Source organism: Schistocerca gregaria, chromosome 4 (genome assembly GCF_023897955.1).
Source record: "Schistocerca gregaria isolate iqSchGreg1 chromosome 4, iqSchGreg1.2, whole genome shotgun sequence".
NCBI classification, from domain to species: Eukaryota; Metazoa; Arthropoda; class Insecta; order Orthoptera; family Acrididae; genus Schistocerca; species Schistocerca gregaria.
Window position 1 is genome coordinate 322,884,041 of NC_064923.1, and position 16,304 is coordinate 322,900,344.

Genomic DNA, 16,304 nt, shown 5'->3' on the forward strand with positions numbered 1-16,304 from the left:
CAAGTGCCCAAGAAGACCTTTGTCAATGATTAAAAGAACACCATAGCTATACATTTATAAACGAAAAAGAAAAGGAAAATACAAACAGTACATACGTACAAAGTCAAAACCACTACTTAACTTAGTGGTGTATGCTCCACCTCACACCGGCCAATGTTCTATGGGCCATGACCCGCCATAAAGGCTTTCAATCATTGACAAGGTCTTCTTAGGCACTTGTGGGTTTTATTGTTATTCTAAAGAAGGTGTAATTATCTACGCCGAAACCTGAGTTAACACTTAACACTAGGTGCATTTTTCGCAATCGGGGCTGGTTTTTAGTTTTTTTAACACGAACAATCTCTTCGGTTCTCGGCTTCCCTACAGAACATCTCACAAGTGTTTGCAACTCAGACCCCACAAAGTTCTCAAACCCAACTACGGATATCTGCCCGATAGGACTTACAAACTCAACGCAAAGGCACGGCACCCTGTCGCTGTCTCTGACAGGTTCCCTCCTGCAGTCAGTGTTTTATCCGTCTTCAGTGACACCAGTGACATTACTAACGAGCAGAAAGAACCTCTTGTAGAAAATTCGGACATAGAGCAGAAGTGTGTCACTCAGCTTTGAAGATGTCAGTGGACAGTCAGTGTTCCCACACTTTATCTGTTATAAGCTGTAAAATCTATAGCATACCCTTCTCCTTGCAGAGATTTGTATCAATTGGGAATCGCATTACAGCACAGACTATTCACGGCCCAAGTGCTGTATCGCTGGCACAACATCAAGTCCAGGATTTTGCAGTGGGTGACACTGGAGCTGTCAGTCTCTTAGGTATGGGCCTTCTTTATGCACTTGGATTAGAAATTCACAACTCTATCCCGCAGTCAACTACCTGAGTGCAAACCAGTATCTCAAATATTTATGTTAAAAATACATAATCATATTTCACAATCCTCTTCGGGTGTTAGAGAGTCCTCATAGCCCTCCTTGTATCAGCAATGCCAATGTTTTTTAAGGCTAGAAATAATCCTTTTGCACTGATGGATAAGCCTACAAGATGGCGGCTTTCCCACTCCAGTCCTCAACAGCCAACGGGCCATGCCCATTGTCATTATGGAAAAACTAAAGGTGCCCTAAGCATTTGTGGAGATTTCAAGACAACATCAGTGCCGAGCCAGTCATTGATGTGTAAGCCGTACCTGAGGCAGAGGACATCACGGTCCATCCCTAACGCGCGGAAAAGCATTTGGAAAAATTGACCTGAGGGAGACAAACGTGCGTCTCACACTGGATGTTGAATCCCTACGTATGCGAGTCATCAACACTCCCTTTGGGTTGTTCCAGTACAACAGATTTCCAATTCGTATAGCCGGTGCACCAGAAATATTTCAACAGCTTCTGGAGCATTTCACTCGTGATGTACCAGGCACAGCAAATCACTTAGACAGAAATCTCGTCAGAGTAAAACATACGCATAACCTGGCCAACAACTTCGACCCTCTGTTCATGGTCATCCTACAGGGCAATCTAAAATGTAACAATCTAAAATGCAAAGAGGAGAAATTGTTTCTTTGTTTGTCTTGTTGAATATGTCGGACACATTTTCAATGTTTCAGCATCCACCACACATCTCAGTATATTGAGGCAGTACAAAAGCTTCTCGCTCCAACTAATACTAGTAAGTTGAAATCGGTGTTGTGACAATAGAATTACTACAGGAAGTTTATTCCTCATGCAGCTGCTATTGCCCAGTCACTACACACCTTCCTTGTCAGTAGACCCCTACATGTAACAAAGCTTTCAGACACTAAAAACAGCCCCGTCTCTGCACCATGTGCCTAACAGCATATGACTCCATCAAATCTCTTATCCTGGCAGCAGATGCAGGGTGGGGACTGTTCTCTCCCGTATGGCTGATGGGCTGGAATGCCTACTCACTTTTCTGTCTGAAATCCCGACTGTTGCTCAGCGTCACTACAGCCAGATTAAGAAAGAAGCAATATCCATCATTTCTGCCCTTAAAATATTGCATGATTATGTGCATGGTAGGAACCTCACATTATTCACCGACAATAAATCTTTGCATCCTCTTTTCAACGCTTCAGCCAACTTTCCAACAAAACCCCGCGCTTCCCGTCAAGTTACAGTTATCATATTCAGTGTCTTTTTACTTGGACATTGTTGTGGAAGCAGCCATTACCGACCTCCCACTGTACACCAACTTCATGGCAAGCGGTGTTGCGCATTGGGGAGGTCCCAGCCCTCAGGTATATCCTTCGCTTTGTACGCCGGAGTTAGTCACCGGACCACGAACAGATTTGACAACTGGTGGAGCAGGACTACCGGCGCCATCATAGCTCTGAGCACTCAACGACGTGCTGCTATTCCCAGGAGAAGGCGGTCACACCTTGGTGGTCATTCCTGTTTCTCTCCAGCAGCGTGTTTTGTCCCTTCTTCACGTTTGGAACGGGGGTGTGGCGCACAATAAACATCTGGCCTACCACCATGTTTGCATACACCGACGGCGCCATGTGCACCTAGGGTGCCACATGGTCGTGCCTGCCTCCAGTGTGACGCCACATAGTCATAGCTTGTAAATAATAGATTTCAGCTATGAGTCGTCCTTTTGAAATTTTATTGGCAGATCTAGATTTCAGCTAGAAACTAGCCATTCTCAATGCACTATAATTTTTGATCAATGCATGTAATGCCTGTTGGTCGGTCTTCTGTATTCAATGAACTATGGATAACTGCTTAAGTAATCGCAAAAGTAATTTAGTTACTGCACATTTATTTCACAAAAATTTACACACGTGGATAAAAACTAAAGACAGCGAACATCTACACTGCAAGTGTTCAAACGCACATGACGCAGTAAGCTGTCGCCGTTAGGCCTACACGTAATACACACTACAGGTTCACAAGGTACTGGGAAATATACTATGAAACAGTTTTACCCGCAGGATTGCGGAAGAATCAACTTCGAACGATGTCGCAGCTATAATTGCTTTACCTATAGGCAATGTGACTTGCTGTTAAGAGATCCACGGAAACTAATAACTGCTCTTGGCAAGATAACAACCAAGACACGGTAACATAAGATTCACTGCAATAAGAATCCACTCCGTAATAGCGAAGGAACTAACCTATCGAAACTGACCATCATGACTACCGCTTTAACCGGTAACTAAAGAAGTCCGAAATTTTAACACTAAGTTGGCTGCGCAGACCTGAAGACTCCACAACTGAAAAAGTGTATTGTGTCTGGTAATGATTTTCTGTTGTCATTTTGGATCGTATACGTAATGAAGGAAGTATAAGGAAACATACTTGTTTATTTACAGCCATTTTATAAGCAAAAAATCTGTAACGAGAAATATTACAAGAGTACACATAGTCTTTTAGTTGTATTTATTTCCAAAGAAAAATATGGAAGACACGTTTGTTAAAATCTAAACTAAGGGCATACATTTACTTCTATAGCAAAACTGTAAAATAGTGACAATGGTCCCTAAACATGCACACAGAAAGAGTTAATATTTAGGACTCTCGTAGGTTTGCAGTGTACCTAACACAACATTTTCGTCTTAAATTTCAGTAACTTGCGTCTCATCTTCGTCATCAGATTCATCGCTAGAATGTTCACTTGCGCTTTTGTGGTCACGTGCTCTTTCGTGTAATGTTGCTCTCGGGATGGCCATCTCGATGTGAACAGTCAGCATCACATTCCTCAATCTCAGTACACATCCTCAAAATTAGGATCTGTATCGTCAACGTTTTTTGGATTCGTGGACACATTAATCAAACCGAAAATATTACATTAACTGTGTTGCAGAGTCCTGGGGATTCTAAGTTCGTTGTTTACAAGGCTTCTCTTGATAATAGACTGCAGTCGCTAGAACACGCGGTGTATCTGACCGCCATAGGAAGGTAGTGAGCAGGGCATGATTCCTGATCAACAAATACGAAAGTTAGTACAACTTCATACTTTCCTGGATGTTCCGTTGAATGTTTCGTACGCTGGCACTTATCGATGGCCCAGCTTTGAAATCTGCTCTTCAGTCACCTTTGATCCCCTTCTTGCAGGATCTTCTTCCTGTCGCAGTGATGTTGGAGATTTGATGTTTTACATGATTCCTGATATTCACGGTACACTCGTGAAATGGTCGTACGGGAAAATCCCAACTTCATCGCTACCTCGGAGATGCTGTGTCCCATCGCTCGTGCCGGCCAGCGTGGCCGTGCTGTTCTAGGCGCTACAGTCTGGAACCGCGTGACCGCTATGGTCGCAGGTTCGAATCCTGTCTCGGACATGTATGGGTGTGATGACCTTAGGTTAGTTAGGTTTAAGTAGTTCTAAGTTCTAGGGGACTGATGACCACAGATGTTAAGTCCCATAGTGCTCTGAGCCATTCTTAAGCATCGCCCGTGCGCCGACTGTAACACCACGTTCATACTGTAGCATCCCACCCGTCACTTATCTGGTTTTGGCGTGTGTTCACCCCAGCGAAGTGACTAACAGATCAAGAGAGAGTGCAAAACTGCCGCAATATCGGATAACGCAAAGAAAGTAATAAGGCCCTGTGACTCCTGATTGAACTGCGGTTGCAGTGTTGACATTAATTGATTCAGAATTGATCACTTCTAATTAAAAAGGGGTGTACATTGATGTTATATGCAGCTATTGAATACCAGATGCAAATGTTGAACATAAAATTAATTAAGAAAGGGACTTGGGATTTCAACTACTTGATTGAAAACAGATGCAGTCGATTAGCACAGATTTATTTTAACTCACGACCTTCAATCATCACATTACATGACTCTCCTACCAGGCAGTGGTAATAAATTGCGTTTGCGTGGAGTAAAGCTCGATAACTCAAAAGTAATTCCTATCGACGGACCCAGGCGTAATGCGAAGTACGAGAAGATTTCTACAGTCCACGGCCCATGAAAGCCTCGTGGAAACTTTGCCGACGTGATCCAACAAATTAATCAGTGGCCAGAGCGGGCGCAATATCACCGAATACAGCGTGGCAGAGTGGCGTCGTTGTGTGGACGTCGGCCGACCTCGTGGTGCTGCAAGGCTGCGCTCGTCTATTCACTCCTAGCTACCTTGCTCAGTACATAGCTGAACCAAAACTTTCTATCTCCAAGCTCAATCATTCCATTTCCTAAGTCCTAAACTGCAGAGATGCTCACTCTTTCTCAGGCAAGCTGAGTAAAGAATGCCACGTCCGCACTCTAGGCAATCTGGGAACGGATGACCTCTACTGAGACTTCTGCCAGTCCGCGCTTCGCCTCGGTTTCCCTCCAGCAAAATCACTTACGTCAATTGCAGTGCAAGTCACGTTAATTATGCGTCACTTCCCAGCGCCGACCAATGCCTGCTCTGGGAAGTGAACAAATTCGCACAAAATTTCCCTTCCTCTCAACTTCTTCTATTTTGCTCCTCCCAGGCCACCCATCAAGGTTAGCATCTGCACAAACACCAATTTTTCCGGAATTCTGACTCCCAGGAGAGTACTTCAAATTCCTCGGTCCTACATTGCCACTGGCTGACGGTGTATTTCATGCTGTCGCTCTTCACCTGATATACTTCAGGCTTTGTGGACCGTGAATTCAGCGTGAAGTTGCTATAGTCACGAACACGCATATTTTGACCTCTGTTGACTGCTCCACCATATCTTTGCGCGGCTTTCTCGCATGTTTCACAGAAAATGGGACGACGGACATTTATCAAGAGGCGTAAAAGTTCTCTGTCTGCTTCCCGGTACACCAGCATGGGGTCGGGGTCAACCACCCACTCACTGTCACTCACTTAAGGCGACTGGAGGCCGCGTTGCGTTACCGCTTTCTCAGAGCTTGAGCCGCCCTAAGCTGCCTATTGTCGCTTCCCTTCGCCGTTCCCAAGCCGGCCACGGTCGACTCTAAATGCTTCCCTGGGGTAAATCGACTTGTTTCCACAAAGTTTTCATGTGTTGTGAATTACTTTAAAACCATCACCCGACATTAATTATTCCAATACGTCCATACTATACCCTCTACAAGATGCATTGTGCCTTGTCAGTCATTTTTTGTCCAGCCCTACTGTTCGCTCAACATGAGTTAGGTGATTTTTAATGACTTCATGTAAGGGGCATAGTTCTTGCCATCTTACAATACTCACTTACATCTTGATGACTTACCATTGTAGCAGCAGCACTTGTCTTATACAGGCGTTTCCGACCGCAGCGCCGTATTCTGCCTGTTTACATATCTTGAATACGCATGCCTATACCAGCTTCTTTGGCGCTTCAGTGTACAACCCTTTTTGTTATAGGCCCTACTGATAATCACTTTTGTGGTTGAGGAACAACCGAAGGTGGATGAAATGATGAAGAGTTTGAGATTAGCACTAACAGATGGTACCGAATTCCATAACTTGTTTCGTAAATATGGCTGCTGTTAAATGAAACATAAAAAGAATGTATGGTTATTTCAGTTTCAGTGGAATGGGAGTTGTTACTTATAATCTGTCTGCAAAATTTTTTATTCATATGACCGGTTTCGGTTCATTCAGAACCATCGTCAGATCTGATATTTCAGTTACAGGTGTAACCCGTCCAAATGCAGCAACTTTCACATGCTGCGTCACGTTTCAGACAATCAAGATTGATTATAAGCAGCATCATACAATCACTGATTGCTGCTATCCCATCAGACATTATGTCTGTTTTTGCGAAATGGAAGTTGTCGAGGTAATAAGGCAGCTGGGCCAATGCGGCGGCGCGCGTACCGCACGGCGTTGACCCTGAGAGTGGCAGCAAGCCGTCCGGGGCGGTGCGTGCGGCCCGGCGGAGGCGGCGAGCGGCGGGTCGCGTGGCTGCCTCGCGCCGGTCGCGTGTGGCCCGCGGAGACGCGGGCTGCGCGCGCGCACGGTAAACAGGTAGCCCGGCCCGGCGGCCGCGTGGAGGGGGGACGCGGCGGCGGCGGCGGCGGGCGCGCGGCCGGCCGGGCTCAGTCTGAGCGTCGCGCACTGCCGCGCCGGGCCGTCCGCACACAGCACGCTGCACGCGTCACACCTCATTCACGCGACCCTACTGTGCGGGATCGATAGCGTCGTCGTCATCGTCGCCGCCGCCGCACGGCAAAGCACGTGTGCAGCAGTGCCGTACTACGGAAACGCCTCCCGGTCCTGCTCTCCCGTTCCCGCGCTGCGCCGCGCGGCCGTCAGCTTCCAGTGCGACGTGCGCTCCAGCCGAGTGACTGTGCGTGTATTTTGTTGACGTTGGTTCGAGTGATACGTGGTGTAGCCTAACTGGTGATTGTTGCCGCGACGACTGTCAACACATCTGCGCCCCTCAGTCGCCACTCCGCTTAAAGGTAAGAGTGCTCGCATTCTGTTTCACTGTCTCTGCAGATAAATGCCTGGCCGCAAGACCGATAGCTTGGTTCACCAGCCGCTCCTTAAATTCTTACCACCTCCTTCATATCTGGCGATAATTTCTTAATGTGAAAATTGCCAAGAGCTTCGTGTCAAGTTTTCCACGTTAAACTATAGACCGCGCTCTTGTAGATGTAGCTATAGCCTTAGATTCAGTGTGGTCGCCATATGACTAGCCCACTCGTCGGCCTGCTCTTGCACACCGCGTGGTATCACTGTGGACGTTATCCTGCAAATAGATAACTGCACATAAGTGGCAGAAAGGTCGAATGACAGCTACTACATACAATCTCCCGTAGGACCAGACCTAATAACCCTCCACCGTTCACGTGTTGGATTCGCTACAACTTCCACGTACTAATTAAATTGTTTACCTGCCCGCAACAAAGGGTTGGGAAGGGGCAGGTTGCAAGAGTATTGTCACGACGAATAACTGACGCCAATATTCCAAGAAACTGACAGGAAACGATGAGCCAAGGTACACAATAAAACGGCGTGACTGGTGGAGGTTTGAAGCAGAGCGGTGATCAAACTAACATAGACTTGATTGCAGCTGCGTACAATCTTCCGCAGGACCGTGCATACTAACCCTCCACCGTTCGCGCATTGGATTCGCTACAACAGCCAGGCACGTACTAATTGAATTGCTTACGTGCCCGCATCAAAGGGTTGGGAGGAGGTATGCTGCAAGAGTATTGTCACGACGCATAACTGACGCCAGTGTTCCGAGGAACTGACAGGAAACGGTGGGCAGTTAAAATAAGCCAGCTGTACACAATACAACAGCGCGACCGGTGGAGGGTAAGCAGTGCGGTGTTCAGAATATAGACTTGATTGCAGCTTCACTTCTTCGCATTGTACCCTTGCGCTCCGCCCACGCAGTGTCGGGAGGGAAACGTCACGAGTGTTTGGAAGTGCGGTCTCCTCGCCACTCGGTGACGTCACAGGCGACGCTTCCTCCCCGCTCGTCGAGACACCCCCGGCGTCACGCGATCTCTTGGAAAAATGCGGCAAGTTCGGGAGGGCTGTGAGAGTGTCTGCTCCCCAGACGAGGGGAGCGTGGAGTAGTACGCTAGACAGGCACCGCGACGGTCCCGGCTCACGCATGCGCTCGATAACGCTGCCAAAATATCGCCAGCCGAGTGCTGCCCGGACTCCAGCCGTCGGCTCGGTGGCTGTTGCGTTGCCTCTGGTGCTAGGCTACGCTGCGGCACAACTCGCTGGTCGTGTCTCTTTATAAACACTGTCACGGATTAAACTTTGTTCCTTCACGCTCCCCCACATTTACCCTCGAAACTCTCGTTGTGGTGGCTGATTTGTCGAGCAGCTCGAGGTCTAAATTAGATTAGATGACAAGCTTGCCATGACTTGCTCTAGAGTGTGACGATACTTCGCCTCTAACCCTCTGAAATCTTGGTAGTGGTGACAGACCGACTTGTATGGAAATTATTCCTATAACAGAAAAGCCTCTGACAAGTATTTTGAAGCTTGTTGATATACATACCTGTATTGTAGCGCACATCGACAATGACACATCAAGGCCTCTGAGGAAGCACTAAATAGCTTTTCTCTTTCATGAGCCTACATTCGTAATATGCATCTGGGGACGTCCCACAAATCACCAACTGTACATAAATAATAAGAAAGCTGGTCATATTTTAATCTCATGGTGTTCTCTACTCGCCGTATTTGCAGGAATAATGATCAACACGGAATGTTTCCGCTCTTTCTTTCTGTAATGCACAAGTTTCGTATGCCGCTTGACTCAAGATATGTTTCGGTACGCTCTGTTGTCATCAAAGAATCTTCCTGTCAAATATGCATAAAATTTTACTTCAGATATGATAAATAATTAGGCCTATACTGTTATCTGTAAAGTGTAACTCCAGTTTTCTTTCTTACCTTGCTACTATTTTGCTTAGATGTAGAAAATTAATTCGCTTATGATGGGTAGATTGTCATGTACAAGCCCAAGACCGTTTAGGAAAGTATGCTAAAATAGACGAATATCCATCTTAAACAGTATCTTCTATCAATAAATTATCATTGCTAGACAGACATCTTGCCAATACATTTTTCCATTTAAGGTGAAAATGTTTCACACGTGAGAACTATACAGCGTAAATAATACGCGTATGACTTTAGTGACAGCATATAAATTTTGTAACAGGCAGATGAGCGGTTTTGTAAATAAGTAGTTCCGTCAGGTATCAGTACTCCGTAGTAGTGCGACAGACCATCGCCTCTTTTCTCGACAGTGTCTAATTTTGGTAACAGATATTCTGGGATTTTTGGTTTGAAATCTGTTTCGTGGTATAGCCTGTCTGTTAGGTGAAATAGTGTTTGACAGTCTGAAAGACATGGAGACCTTAGTAGGTGATGAAAACTTGAAGTTTTCATAAGACGAGGGAAGTAATTGTCAGCGCTAGTTCACCCATAAATTCGTAGGTTCATCCTTTTCTATCAGTGTATTCCTCATTTGACGTTTTCTCTTCCACTTACAGGAGCATCACATCTGAAACTATCTCCATGCGGGGCATCGTTATAATCGCCTTCACTGAACCAGCCAAGTGGAAGGACTAGGCTAGTTACTCACTTCTTGGGTGCTACATTCGGTGCTTACTTCAGTTTTCCACTAGCCTACATTTTCTTCCATCCAGCTAAGGGAAACGCCACAATAACGTGCCTTGTGAAATTTCTCTTGTCTGCAATTCATGTCTCCAAAGAACTGAAAGGTTTACGAACTCCGTATCTATCACATTGCAGGAGGGTCGAAACATGCAGTGGTAAAAATTAACTGTCAGCTCTTTACAAATTATTAAGTCTATTAACGATTCGTGGGACGGTGAGTGATTCCATCCATTAACATAAGATCAGTGTGATATTATATGGTCCCACAAAAGTACCGGACAAACATGTCCATCTCCAGTTTTAAGTGATTTCGCTATGAGTATATGCCAGTTTACGTTTACTTACAGTCAGGCTAAAAGTTTTTCTCTTGTATCTGATACTTTTGTAGGAGGCTGTGCGTCTACTTTTATACCTCCAATTCTCCTGTGTTCAAAAGTCCTGTTGAAGCAGATAATGAAACGTTATAACATTGTGCAGTCTGAGGCGATCATGCGACAGTCATTTGTGGGACGATGTAAAATTGGTCTTTTGTCGCATAGATTGAACGAGGTGGCGCAGTGATTCAAAAATAGTAGACTCAAGTTGAAATCCATGTCCATCTTTAATGACTTTTTTTTAGTTTTAGGATACACAGAAAGAAATTCTTTGAAAGGTCTCATCGTTACTCACCAAGACTCCACGTGTTAACATTTTGGCCTTGATGGGAAAAAATAATTTTGTTCATAATTTAAGGTTTCGTAAACCAATAGTGGCGTAATCTGATACGTTCGCTTGAAATACACATTAATTTCCTCCTCCCGTAAAGGATGCTGATCCGTCTCCAATAATACGGACGTTGACGGGAAGTTAAAAATCTATCCTTCCTCCCTTTGGGGCTTGTAGGTGTAATTGCGATAAAGCTGCCGTCTAAGCATCCACTGATGGCATGGATAGAATCTCTTTTCACGCAGCCCTTAACGGAGGATAGTTGGTTTGTTCGTAGACGTCCTTATTACCTCCAGTTTTCTGAATTTTCTTGTTGCGTTCATTTCGCGAGACGTATGTGGCGGTAAGTAATACGTTGCCTGACTCTTCCCAGAATGTGCTCTCCCAGAATTTCAGTAGTGAACCTCTCTGTAATGCACGCCGTCGCTGTTGTAGCGTCTGGAGCACAAGTGTTTAAGCAGTCCATAACCTTAGTGTACACCAAACGATTCCGTGGCGAAACACTCTGCTCTTCGTTGAATCTGTCTTTTCTATTAATACTACTAGGTAAGGGTCCCATACTGATGAGTAAAGAATCGTTGGGTGTTTTGCAAGCGGCTTCCTTCGTAGATGCGTTACATTTTCCTAAGATTTTTTTCATTGCATGTCAGCCTGGCATCTCTTTTTCTTACAACTTTTTTACGAGTTCATTCCATGTTAGGGCGATCCGAATGGTTACTCCAGTGATTTTTCGCCAGCAGAGTAAGAGTACAACAGTGCATTTCTTCAGCTCTTTATGTGCAGCAGTTTACATTTACTTACAGCCAGCGTAAACTGCCAGTCCCTGATCCGGTCACAGATCTTCTGTAGGTCTTCCCGCATTCGCTAAAGTCTTCTGGCGTAGCTACCACCTCACAGACAACCTAACAGCCTTACGGAGCTCTTGACTTTATCCATTAGACCACATTATCCATTAGATCATATATATATATATATATATATATATATATATATATATATATATATATATATATATATATATATATATACATTGTAAACGTTAACGGTCCTGTCACAGTCCTGAAATTACCTTTACATCTGTCGATTTTGTTGGTCGAAAAGCGACTTGTTGACTTGTATCGGCCAGGACCTCCTGGAGTTAGTCACAAATCTGATCCGATGCTCGGTAAGATCGTATTCCCTTGACCAAGCGACAATGTGAAACTGGCATTACGCCTTTATGCTTCCAGCTTATCAAAAGGAGCAGAAAATAATCGTACAGGTTAAGAAGGTTGTAAATAATAAGTTACTTTCTCTAGATCCATTTAAGTGAATAAGATTTTAATTTCATTGAGGCTAATTCTCTTAGGTTGGAGCCACCGTGAATGAGAGCTTAACTGTATCGAAAGATATTCGCAGAGTAAGCTGGTCGGCTTAGACGGTGAACACCAAAGCTCAGCCGTTACCGAGGGTCAGGCACGGCTGAATGCGACGGCGGGCGGCGGGATGTGTGCGCGCGCGTGTCCCCCGAATGGCCCGCAGTGTGTAGCGTGTGGGCCGCCGCCGAGCGCGCTAGGCTCCACGTTTAGCAGCCCGGAAGGCCGTGTGTTCCGGGCCAAGATCGATACACCGCACTAATACGTCAGGTTGATTAACTGCTCTTCCCTGGAGAGGCGCGTGCAGCCTGCCCGCCTTGAGCGGGTGCTGAATTACGGAACGCCTACACGCGCCACGGTGCGCCAGACTTCCACCTGCCAGCCTTTCTTTCCTGGACTTTTTTTTTCTTTTTTGCCCCGTCTCCCTTTAATGAAATTCCGCTATCGGTCCTAACAGACCCACATTCATTGCGCGTGTGGTTACACGGGTGTCACTGTGTGGTATGGTATAGGGGGTGTACCATACTGCTCTGTTCTGTGTCCACTGATTCTTCTTGATGTATCAAAGACCTGTCACTAAAAGTAATAAATAATTCAGAGATTTTTCCGTTTACTTGCAACGGGACACTTGTCATTGTGAAATACTTGCGGTATAGTGCCATACGAAAAACCGATTGTCGCTGAAGCAATAAAAGGGAAATTTTACAATAATAAATTGTCGAATAAGAAGTTAAGATTAATATTTCAGAAATTTAGAGCTTTAGATATTGAAAGCATACTTGGAAGTGTGATATTAAGTTTCTTCTGAAGGAAATCTATGCTCCTTCACAAAGGAACTAAGCTTCTCAATGAGTTTTTGTTAATGTTATACTATGTACTTTGAATTATCTTATCTTGCGAGCATATATTGAGCAGTGTACGGCTAATCAATTCTCTCTCATAACTTATGCATCACTTCACCAACTCTTATTAAACACTGGTGTTTGACCTCAGTATTAGTATGAATGAAAATAAAAAAAATATTTCCTTCTCAGATAATATTCACCACTTCAGACTACATTTAAGATATTGTTCATGGTGTAAAAGAGCTCTCCTTGGGCCTGCATCAAACACTGAAGATATTTATTAAAAGGACATACAAGATTCGATTTGAAAAACGGTTGGTGACTCTCTTATGTATCCTAACTAACTCTGCACTATGATCGAGCAACAAATGCTTTCTCTGATAATGATGCACAGCTACTTAGGATAAATAGGATAGTGCTTTACAGTATTGGCTCTCCTCAGTGCAGGGAAGATAGAATAATTAATAATTCTAATGTGGGATGAAATTTATAATGACCTGAGAGGAAATTTATATGGGACCAAATGAAGACTTAAAATTGAATCTCTTCCATGTTAAATTCACATCATTATCTGAAAATATCTTTCCGCATAAGTTAATCAAAAATATATCTATCACTAGAGGGATTAATGTACAGTGGGAAAGGAAAATGGCAATATGCCAGTTAAGAAGAACAAGTAGCGATCCTGAAGTAGTTGCAAACGAAAAAAACTACTCATAATTAGTAAGAAGAGTTGATAAAAATCAAACAACAGCATATTATTTCATAAAACAGTAATTTAGACAACAGACTTAATGCTGCTGGAATTTAGTGACACGAGACACAGAAGATAGAGCCACAGAATAGGATAACATCTCGGCGGAGAAGAGTTTCTCACCAGTTTTTACAAGCGGTAAATAACAAAACAGTGCATGCTGGTATTTTATATGACCTATCCTAAGCATTTGAATGTGTGAACCACAAAATTGTCCTCCATAAACTGAGGTTTTGTGGGGTTGAGGGTAAACCAATGGATAGTGTCATATCTAACTAAAAGAATGCAGAAAATAGCATTTAGTAATTCAAGCAACGTAATCTGAGAACACAGTTCTGCTTGGGGAGAGATCACGTATGGGCTTCCTCATGGCGCAACCTTAAGTCCGCTATTATTCCTCATACATGTAAACGATCTTCGGTCTAATATGCAAGAAGCAGATGACACCACTATTGTAATCAGTACTAGTACACAATACAACATTAGAAATGGTACAGAAGTTCGTTAAAAGTGTCACTGACTCTGCGATTAGTCCACCCTCCACGAAAAAGAGTGCAGTTCTACACGTCTGTTGGGGAGGGGGGAGGAAATGATTAAATGACAGATTCAGAAACTCGTAGGTGTCCTTACTGATGAGAATTTAAATTCGGAAAAGCACATTTTGGAACTCCTTAAGCAACTTAGTTCAGACAAATTTGCACTTCATATCAGCGCAGTTCTTGACGAAAGACAAATCAATACGTTAACATGTTTTTCGTATTTTCATTCAGTTACATCACATGGAATAATAATGTTCTGGGGTAATTCATGTTTAAGAAAGATAGTTTTTTTGGTCAAAAACTACTGTACGAATAATATGTGGTGCTCACACATTATCATCTAGCAAACATGTATTTAAGAAGTTAGGCATTCTGCCTATTTCTGCACAGTATATTTATTCCCTCGTGAAGTTTGTTGCAAATAATCCATTACAATTCAAGAAGGAAAAAATATCTACAATTACGCCACATTAATGTTGCTCTTAGCACAGAGAGGTCCACAGTGCTGCAACTGAAATTTTTGATCACTTACCCAGTGATATACAATGTCTGCCAGATAGCACATAAAATTTCAAGATAAACTGAAATGGCTCTCATTGACAGTTCTTTCTATTCCGTAGAAGAGTTTATATTGCTGTTATGTATAAGAGCTGGAGGGTAGGAATTGCAAAATAACATCTATGTGTCTTCTTAAAAAAATAAAATAAATTGTAAATGATTTGCAAATGATCAACGTGTAGGCATATTTACAAATGAATTTTTGATGCGAATATAAAAAATATAAATATAAAATGACTTGTTCAACATCATTACGATTTATCGTGCAAATGATCCATGGAACATGAAAATAACTGGCGTCATTCAAATACGCCTAAAATATTCCATGCGCTACTGTCATTTCCAGAGAATCCCTCCAGGCTCAAGGCGAGCAGACGCGCATCACCAGCTGCTGTTCGCTGTACTTGGGCATTAGTCATGCAGAAAACGCTGCCATGCCACATTACATTAAAAACTGTCTATTACCAAATTCAGAAATTAAGATCTTATAGGATCCGAGACAATGTCGATGCTCTTACAGTTTTCTTCACCTGTGGAATCGTCTGACTTACACCTACACTTCAAAGCGAAAGGTTTGTTTTCATTGTTTTTAGTGTAGCTCCTGCTGTAGAATCACGTGATGGGGTAGCCGAGGATATTCACAAATATTTATGCATAATTGAGAAAACACCCACATATAAAATGTTTGTGTTGTTCTTGTGTTCCTTATTGTTCAAGAATCGGTAGGTGTGAGGGATGCCATATATGACAAGAAATTTTCAACAGAGATGAAGTTGCACTCATACATTTAGAATGCTATTGTTAATAGAAGGCTGCGAAACAAATATTCTGAACAGTTATACACTGAAGCACCAAAGAAAGTGGTACAGGCCCGCATATTCAAATACAAAGAAACGTAAACAGGGTGCTGTTGGCAACACCTTTATAACACAACAAGGGTCTGGAGCAGTTGTTAGATCGGTTACAGCTGCTGCAATGGCAGGTAGCGATGAAATGGAGATTTTTCCCGTTCGATCGTTTCACAAGTCTACCGTTAATATCAGAATTGGATTGTTTGCGGGAAGAGACCAACCAGCGAGGTCATCGGTGTCATCGTATTAGGGAAGGATGGGGAAGGAAGTCGGCCGCACCCTTTCAAAGGAACCTTCTCAGCATTTGCCTGGAACGGTTTAGGGAAATTACAGAAAACCTAAATCAGGATGGTCGGACGCGGGATTGAACCGCCGTCCTCCCGAATGCGAGTCCAATGTGCTACCACTGCCCCACCTCGCTCGGTGAATATCAGGAATCCGGTAAAACATCAAACCTCCAACTTCGCAGCGGCCGGGAAAATATCCTTTAAGAACGAGACCGACGACGACTGAAGAGAATCGTTCAACGTGAAAGGCGTGAACCCTTCGCAAACTGCTACAGATTTCAATGCTGGGCCAGCAACAAGTGTCAGCGTGCGAACCATTCAACGAAACATCATCGATATGAGCTTTCGGAGCCGAAGTCCAACACGTGTA

At 43.8% G+C, this 16,304-nt stretch overlaps 1 protein-coding gene across 1 annotated transcript in view; it reads left to right on the plus strand.

The window, feature by feature from the left end:
- The first annotated feature begins 6,982 nt into the window (after positions 1-6,982).
- LOC126266784 (irregular chiasm C-roughest protein-like) overlaps positions 6,983-16,304 on the plus strand; it is a 1,732,081-nt gene continuing 1,722,759 nt past the window's right edge. Inside the window, exon 1 of the mRNA XM_049971325.1 lies at positions 6,983-7,348. The gene's annotated coding sequence lies outside the window, so the exon portion shown is untranslated. The remainder of the gene's footprint in view (positions 7,349-16,304) is intronic.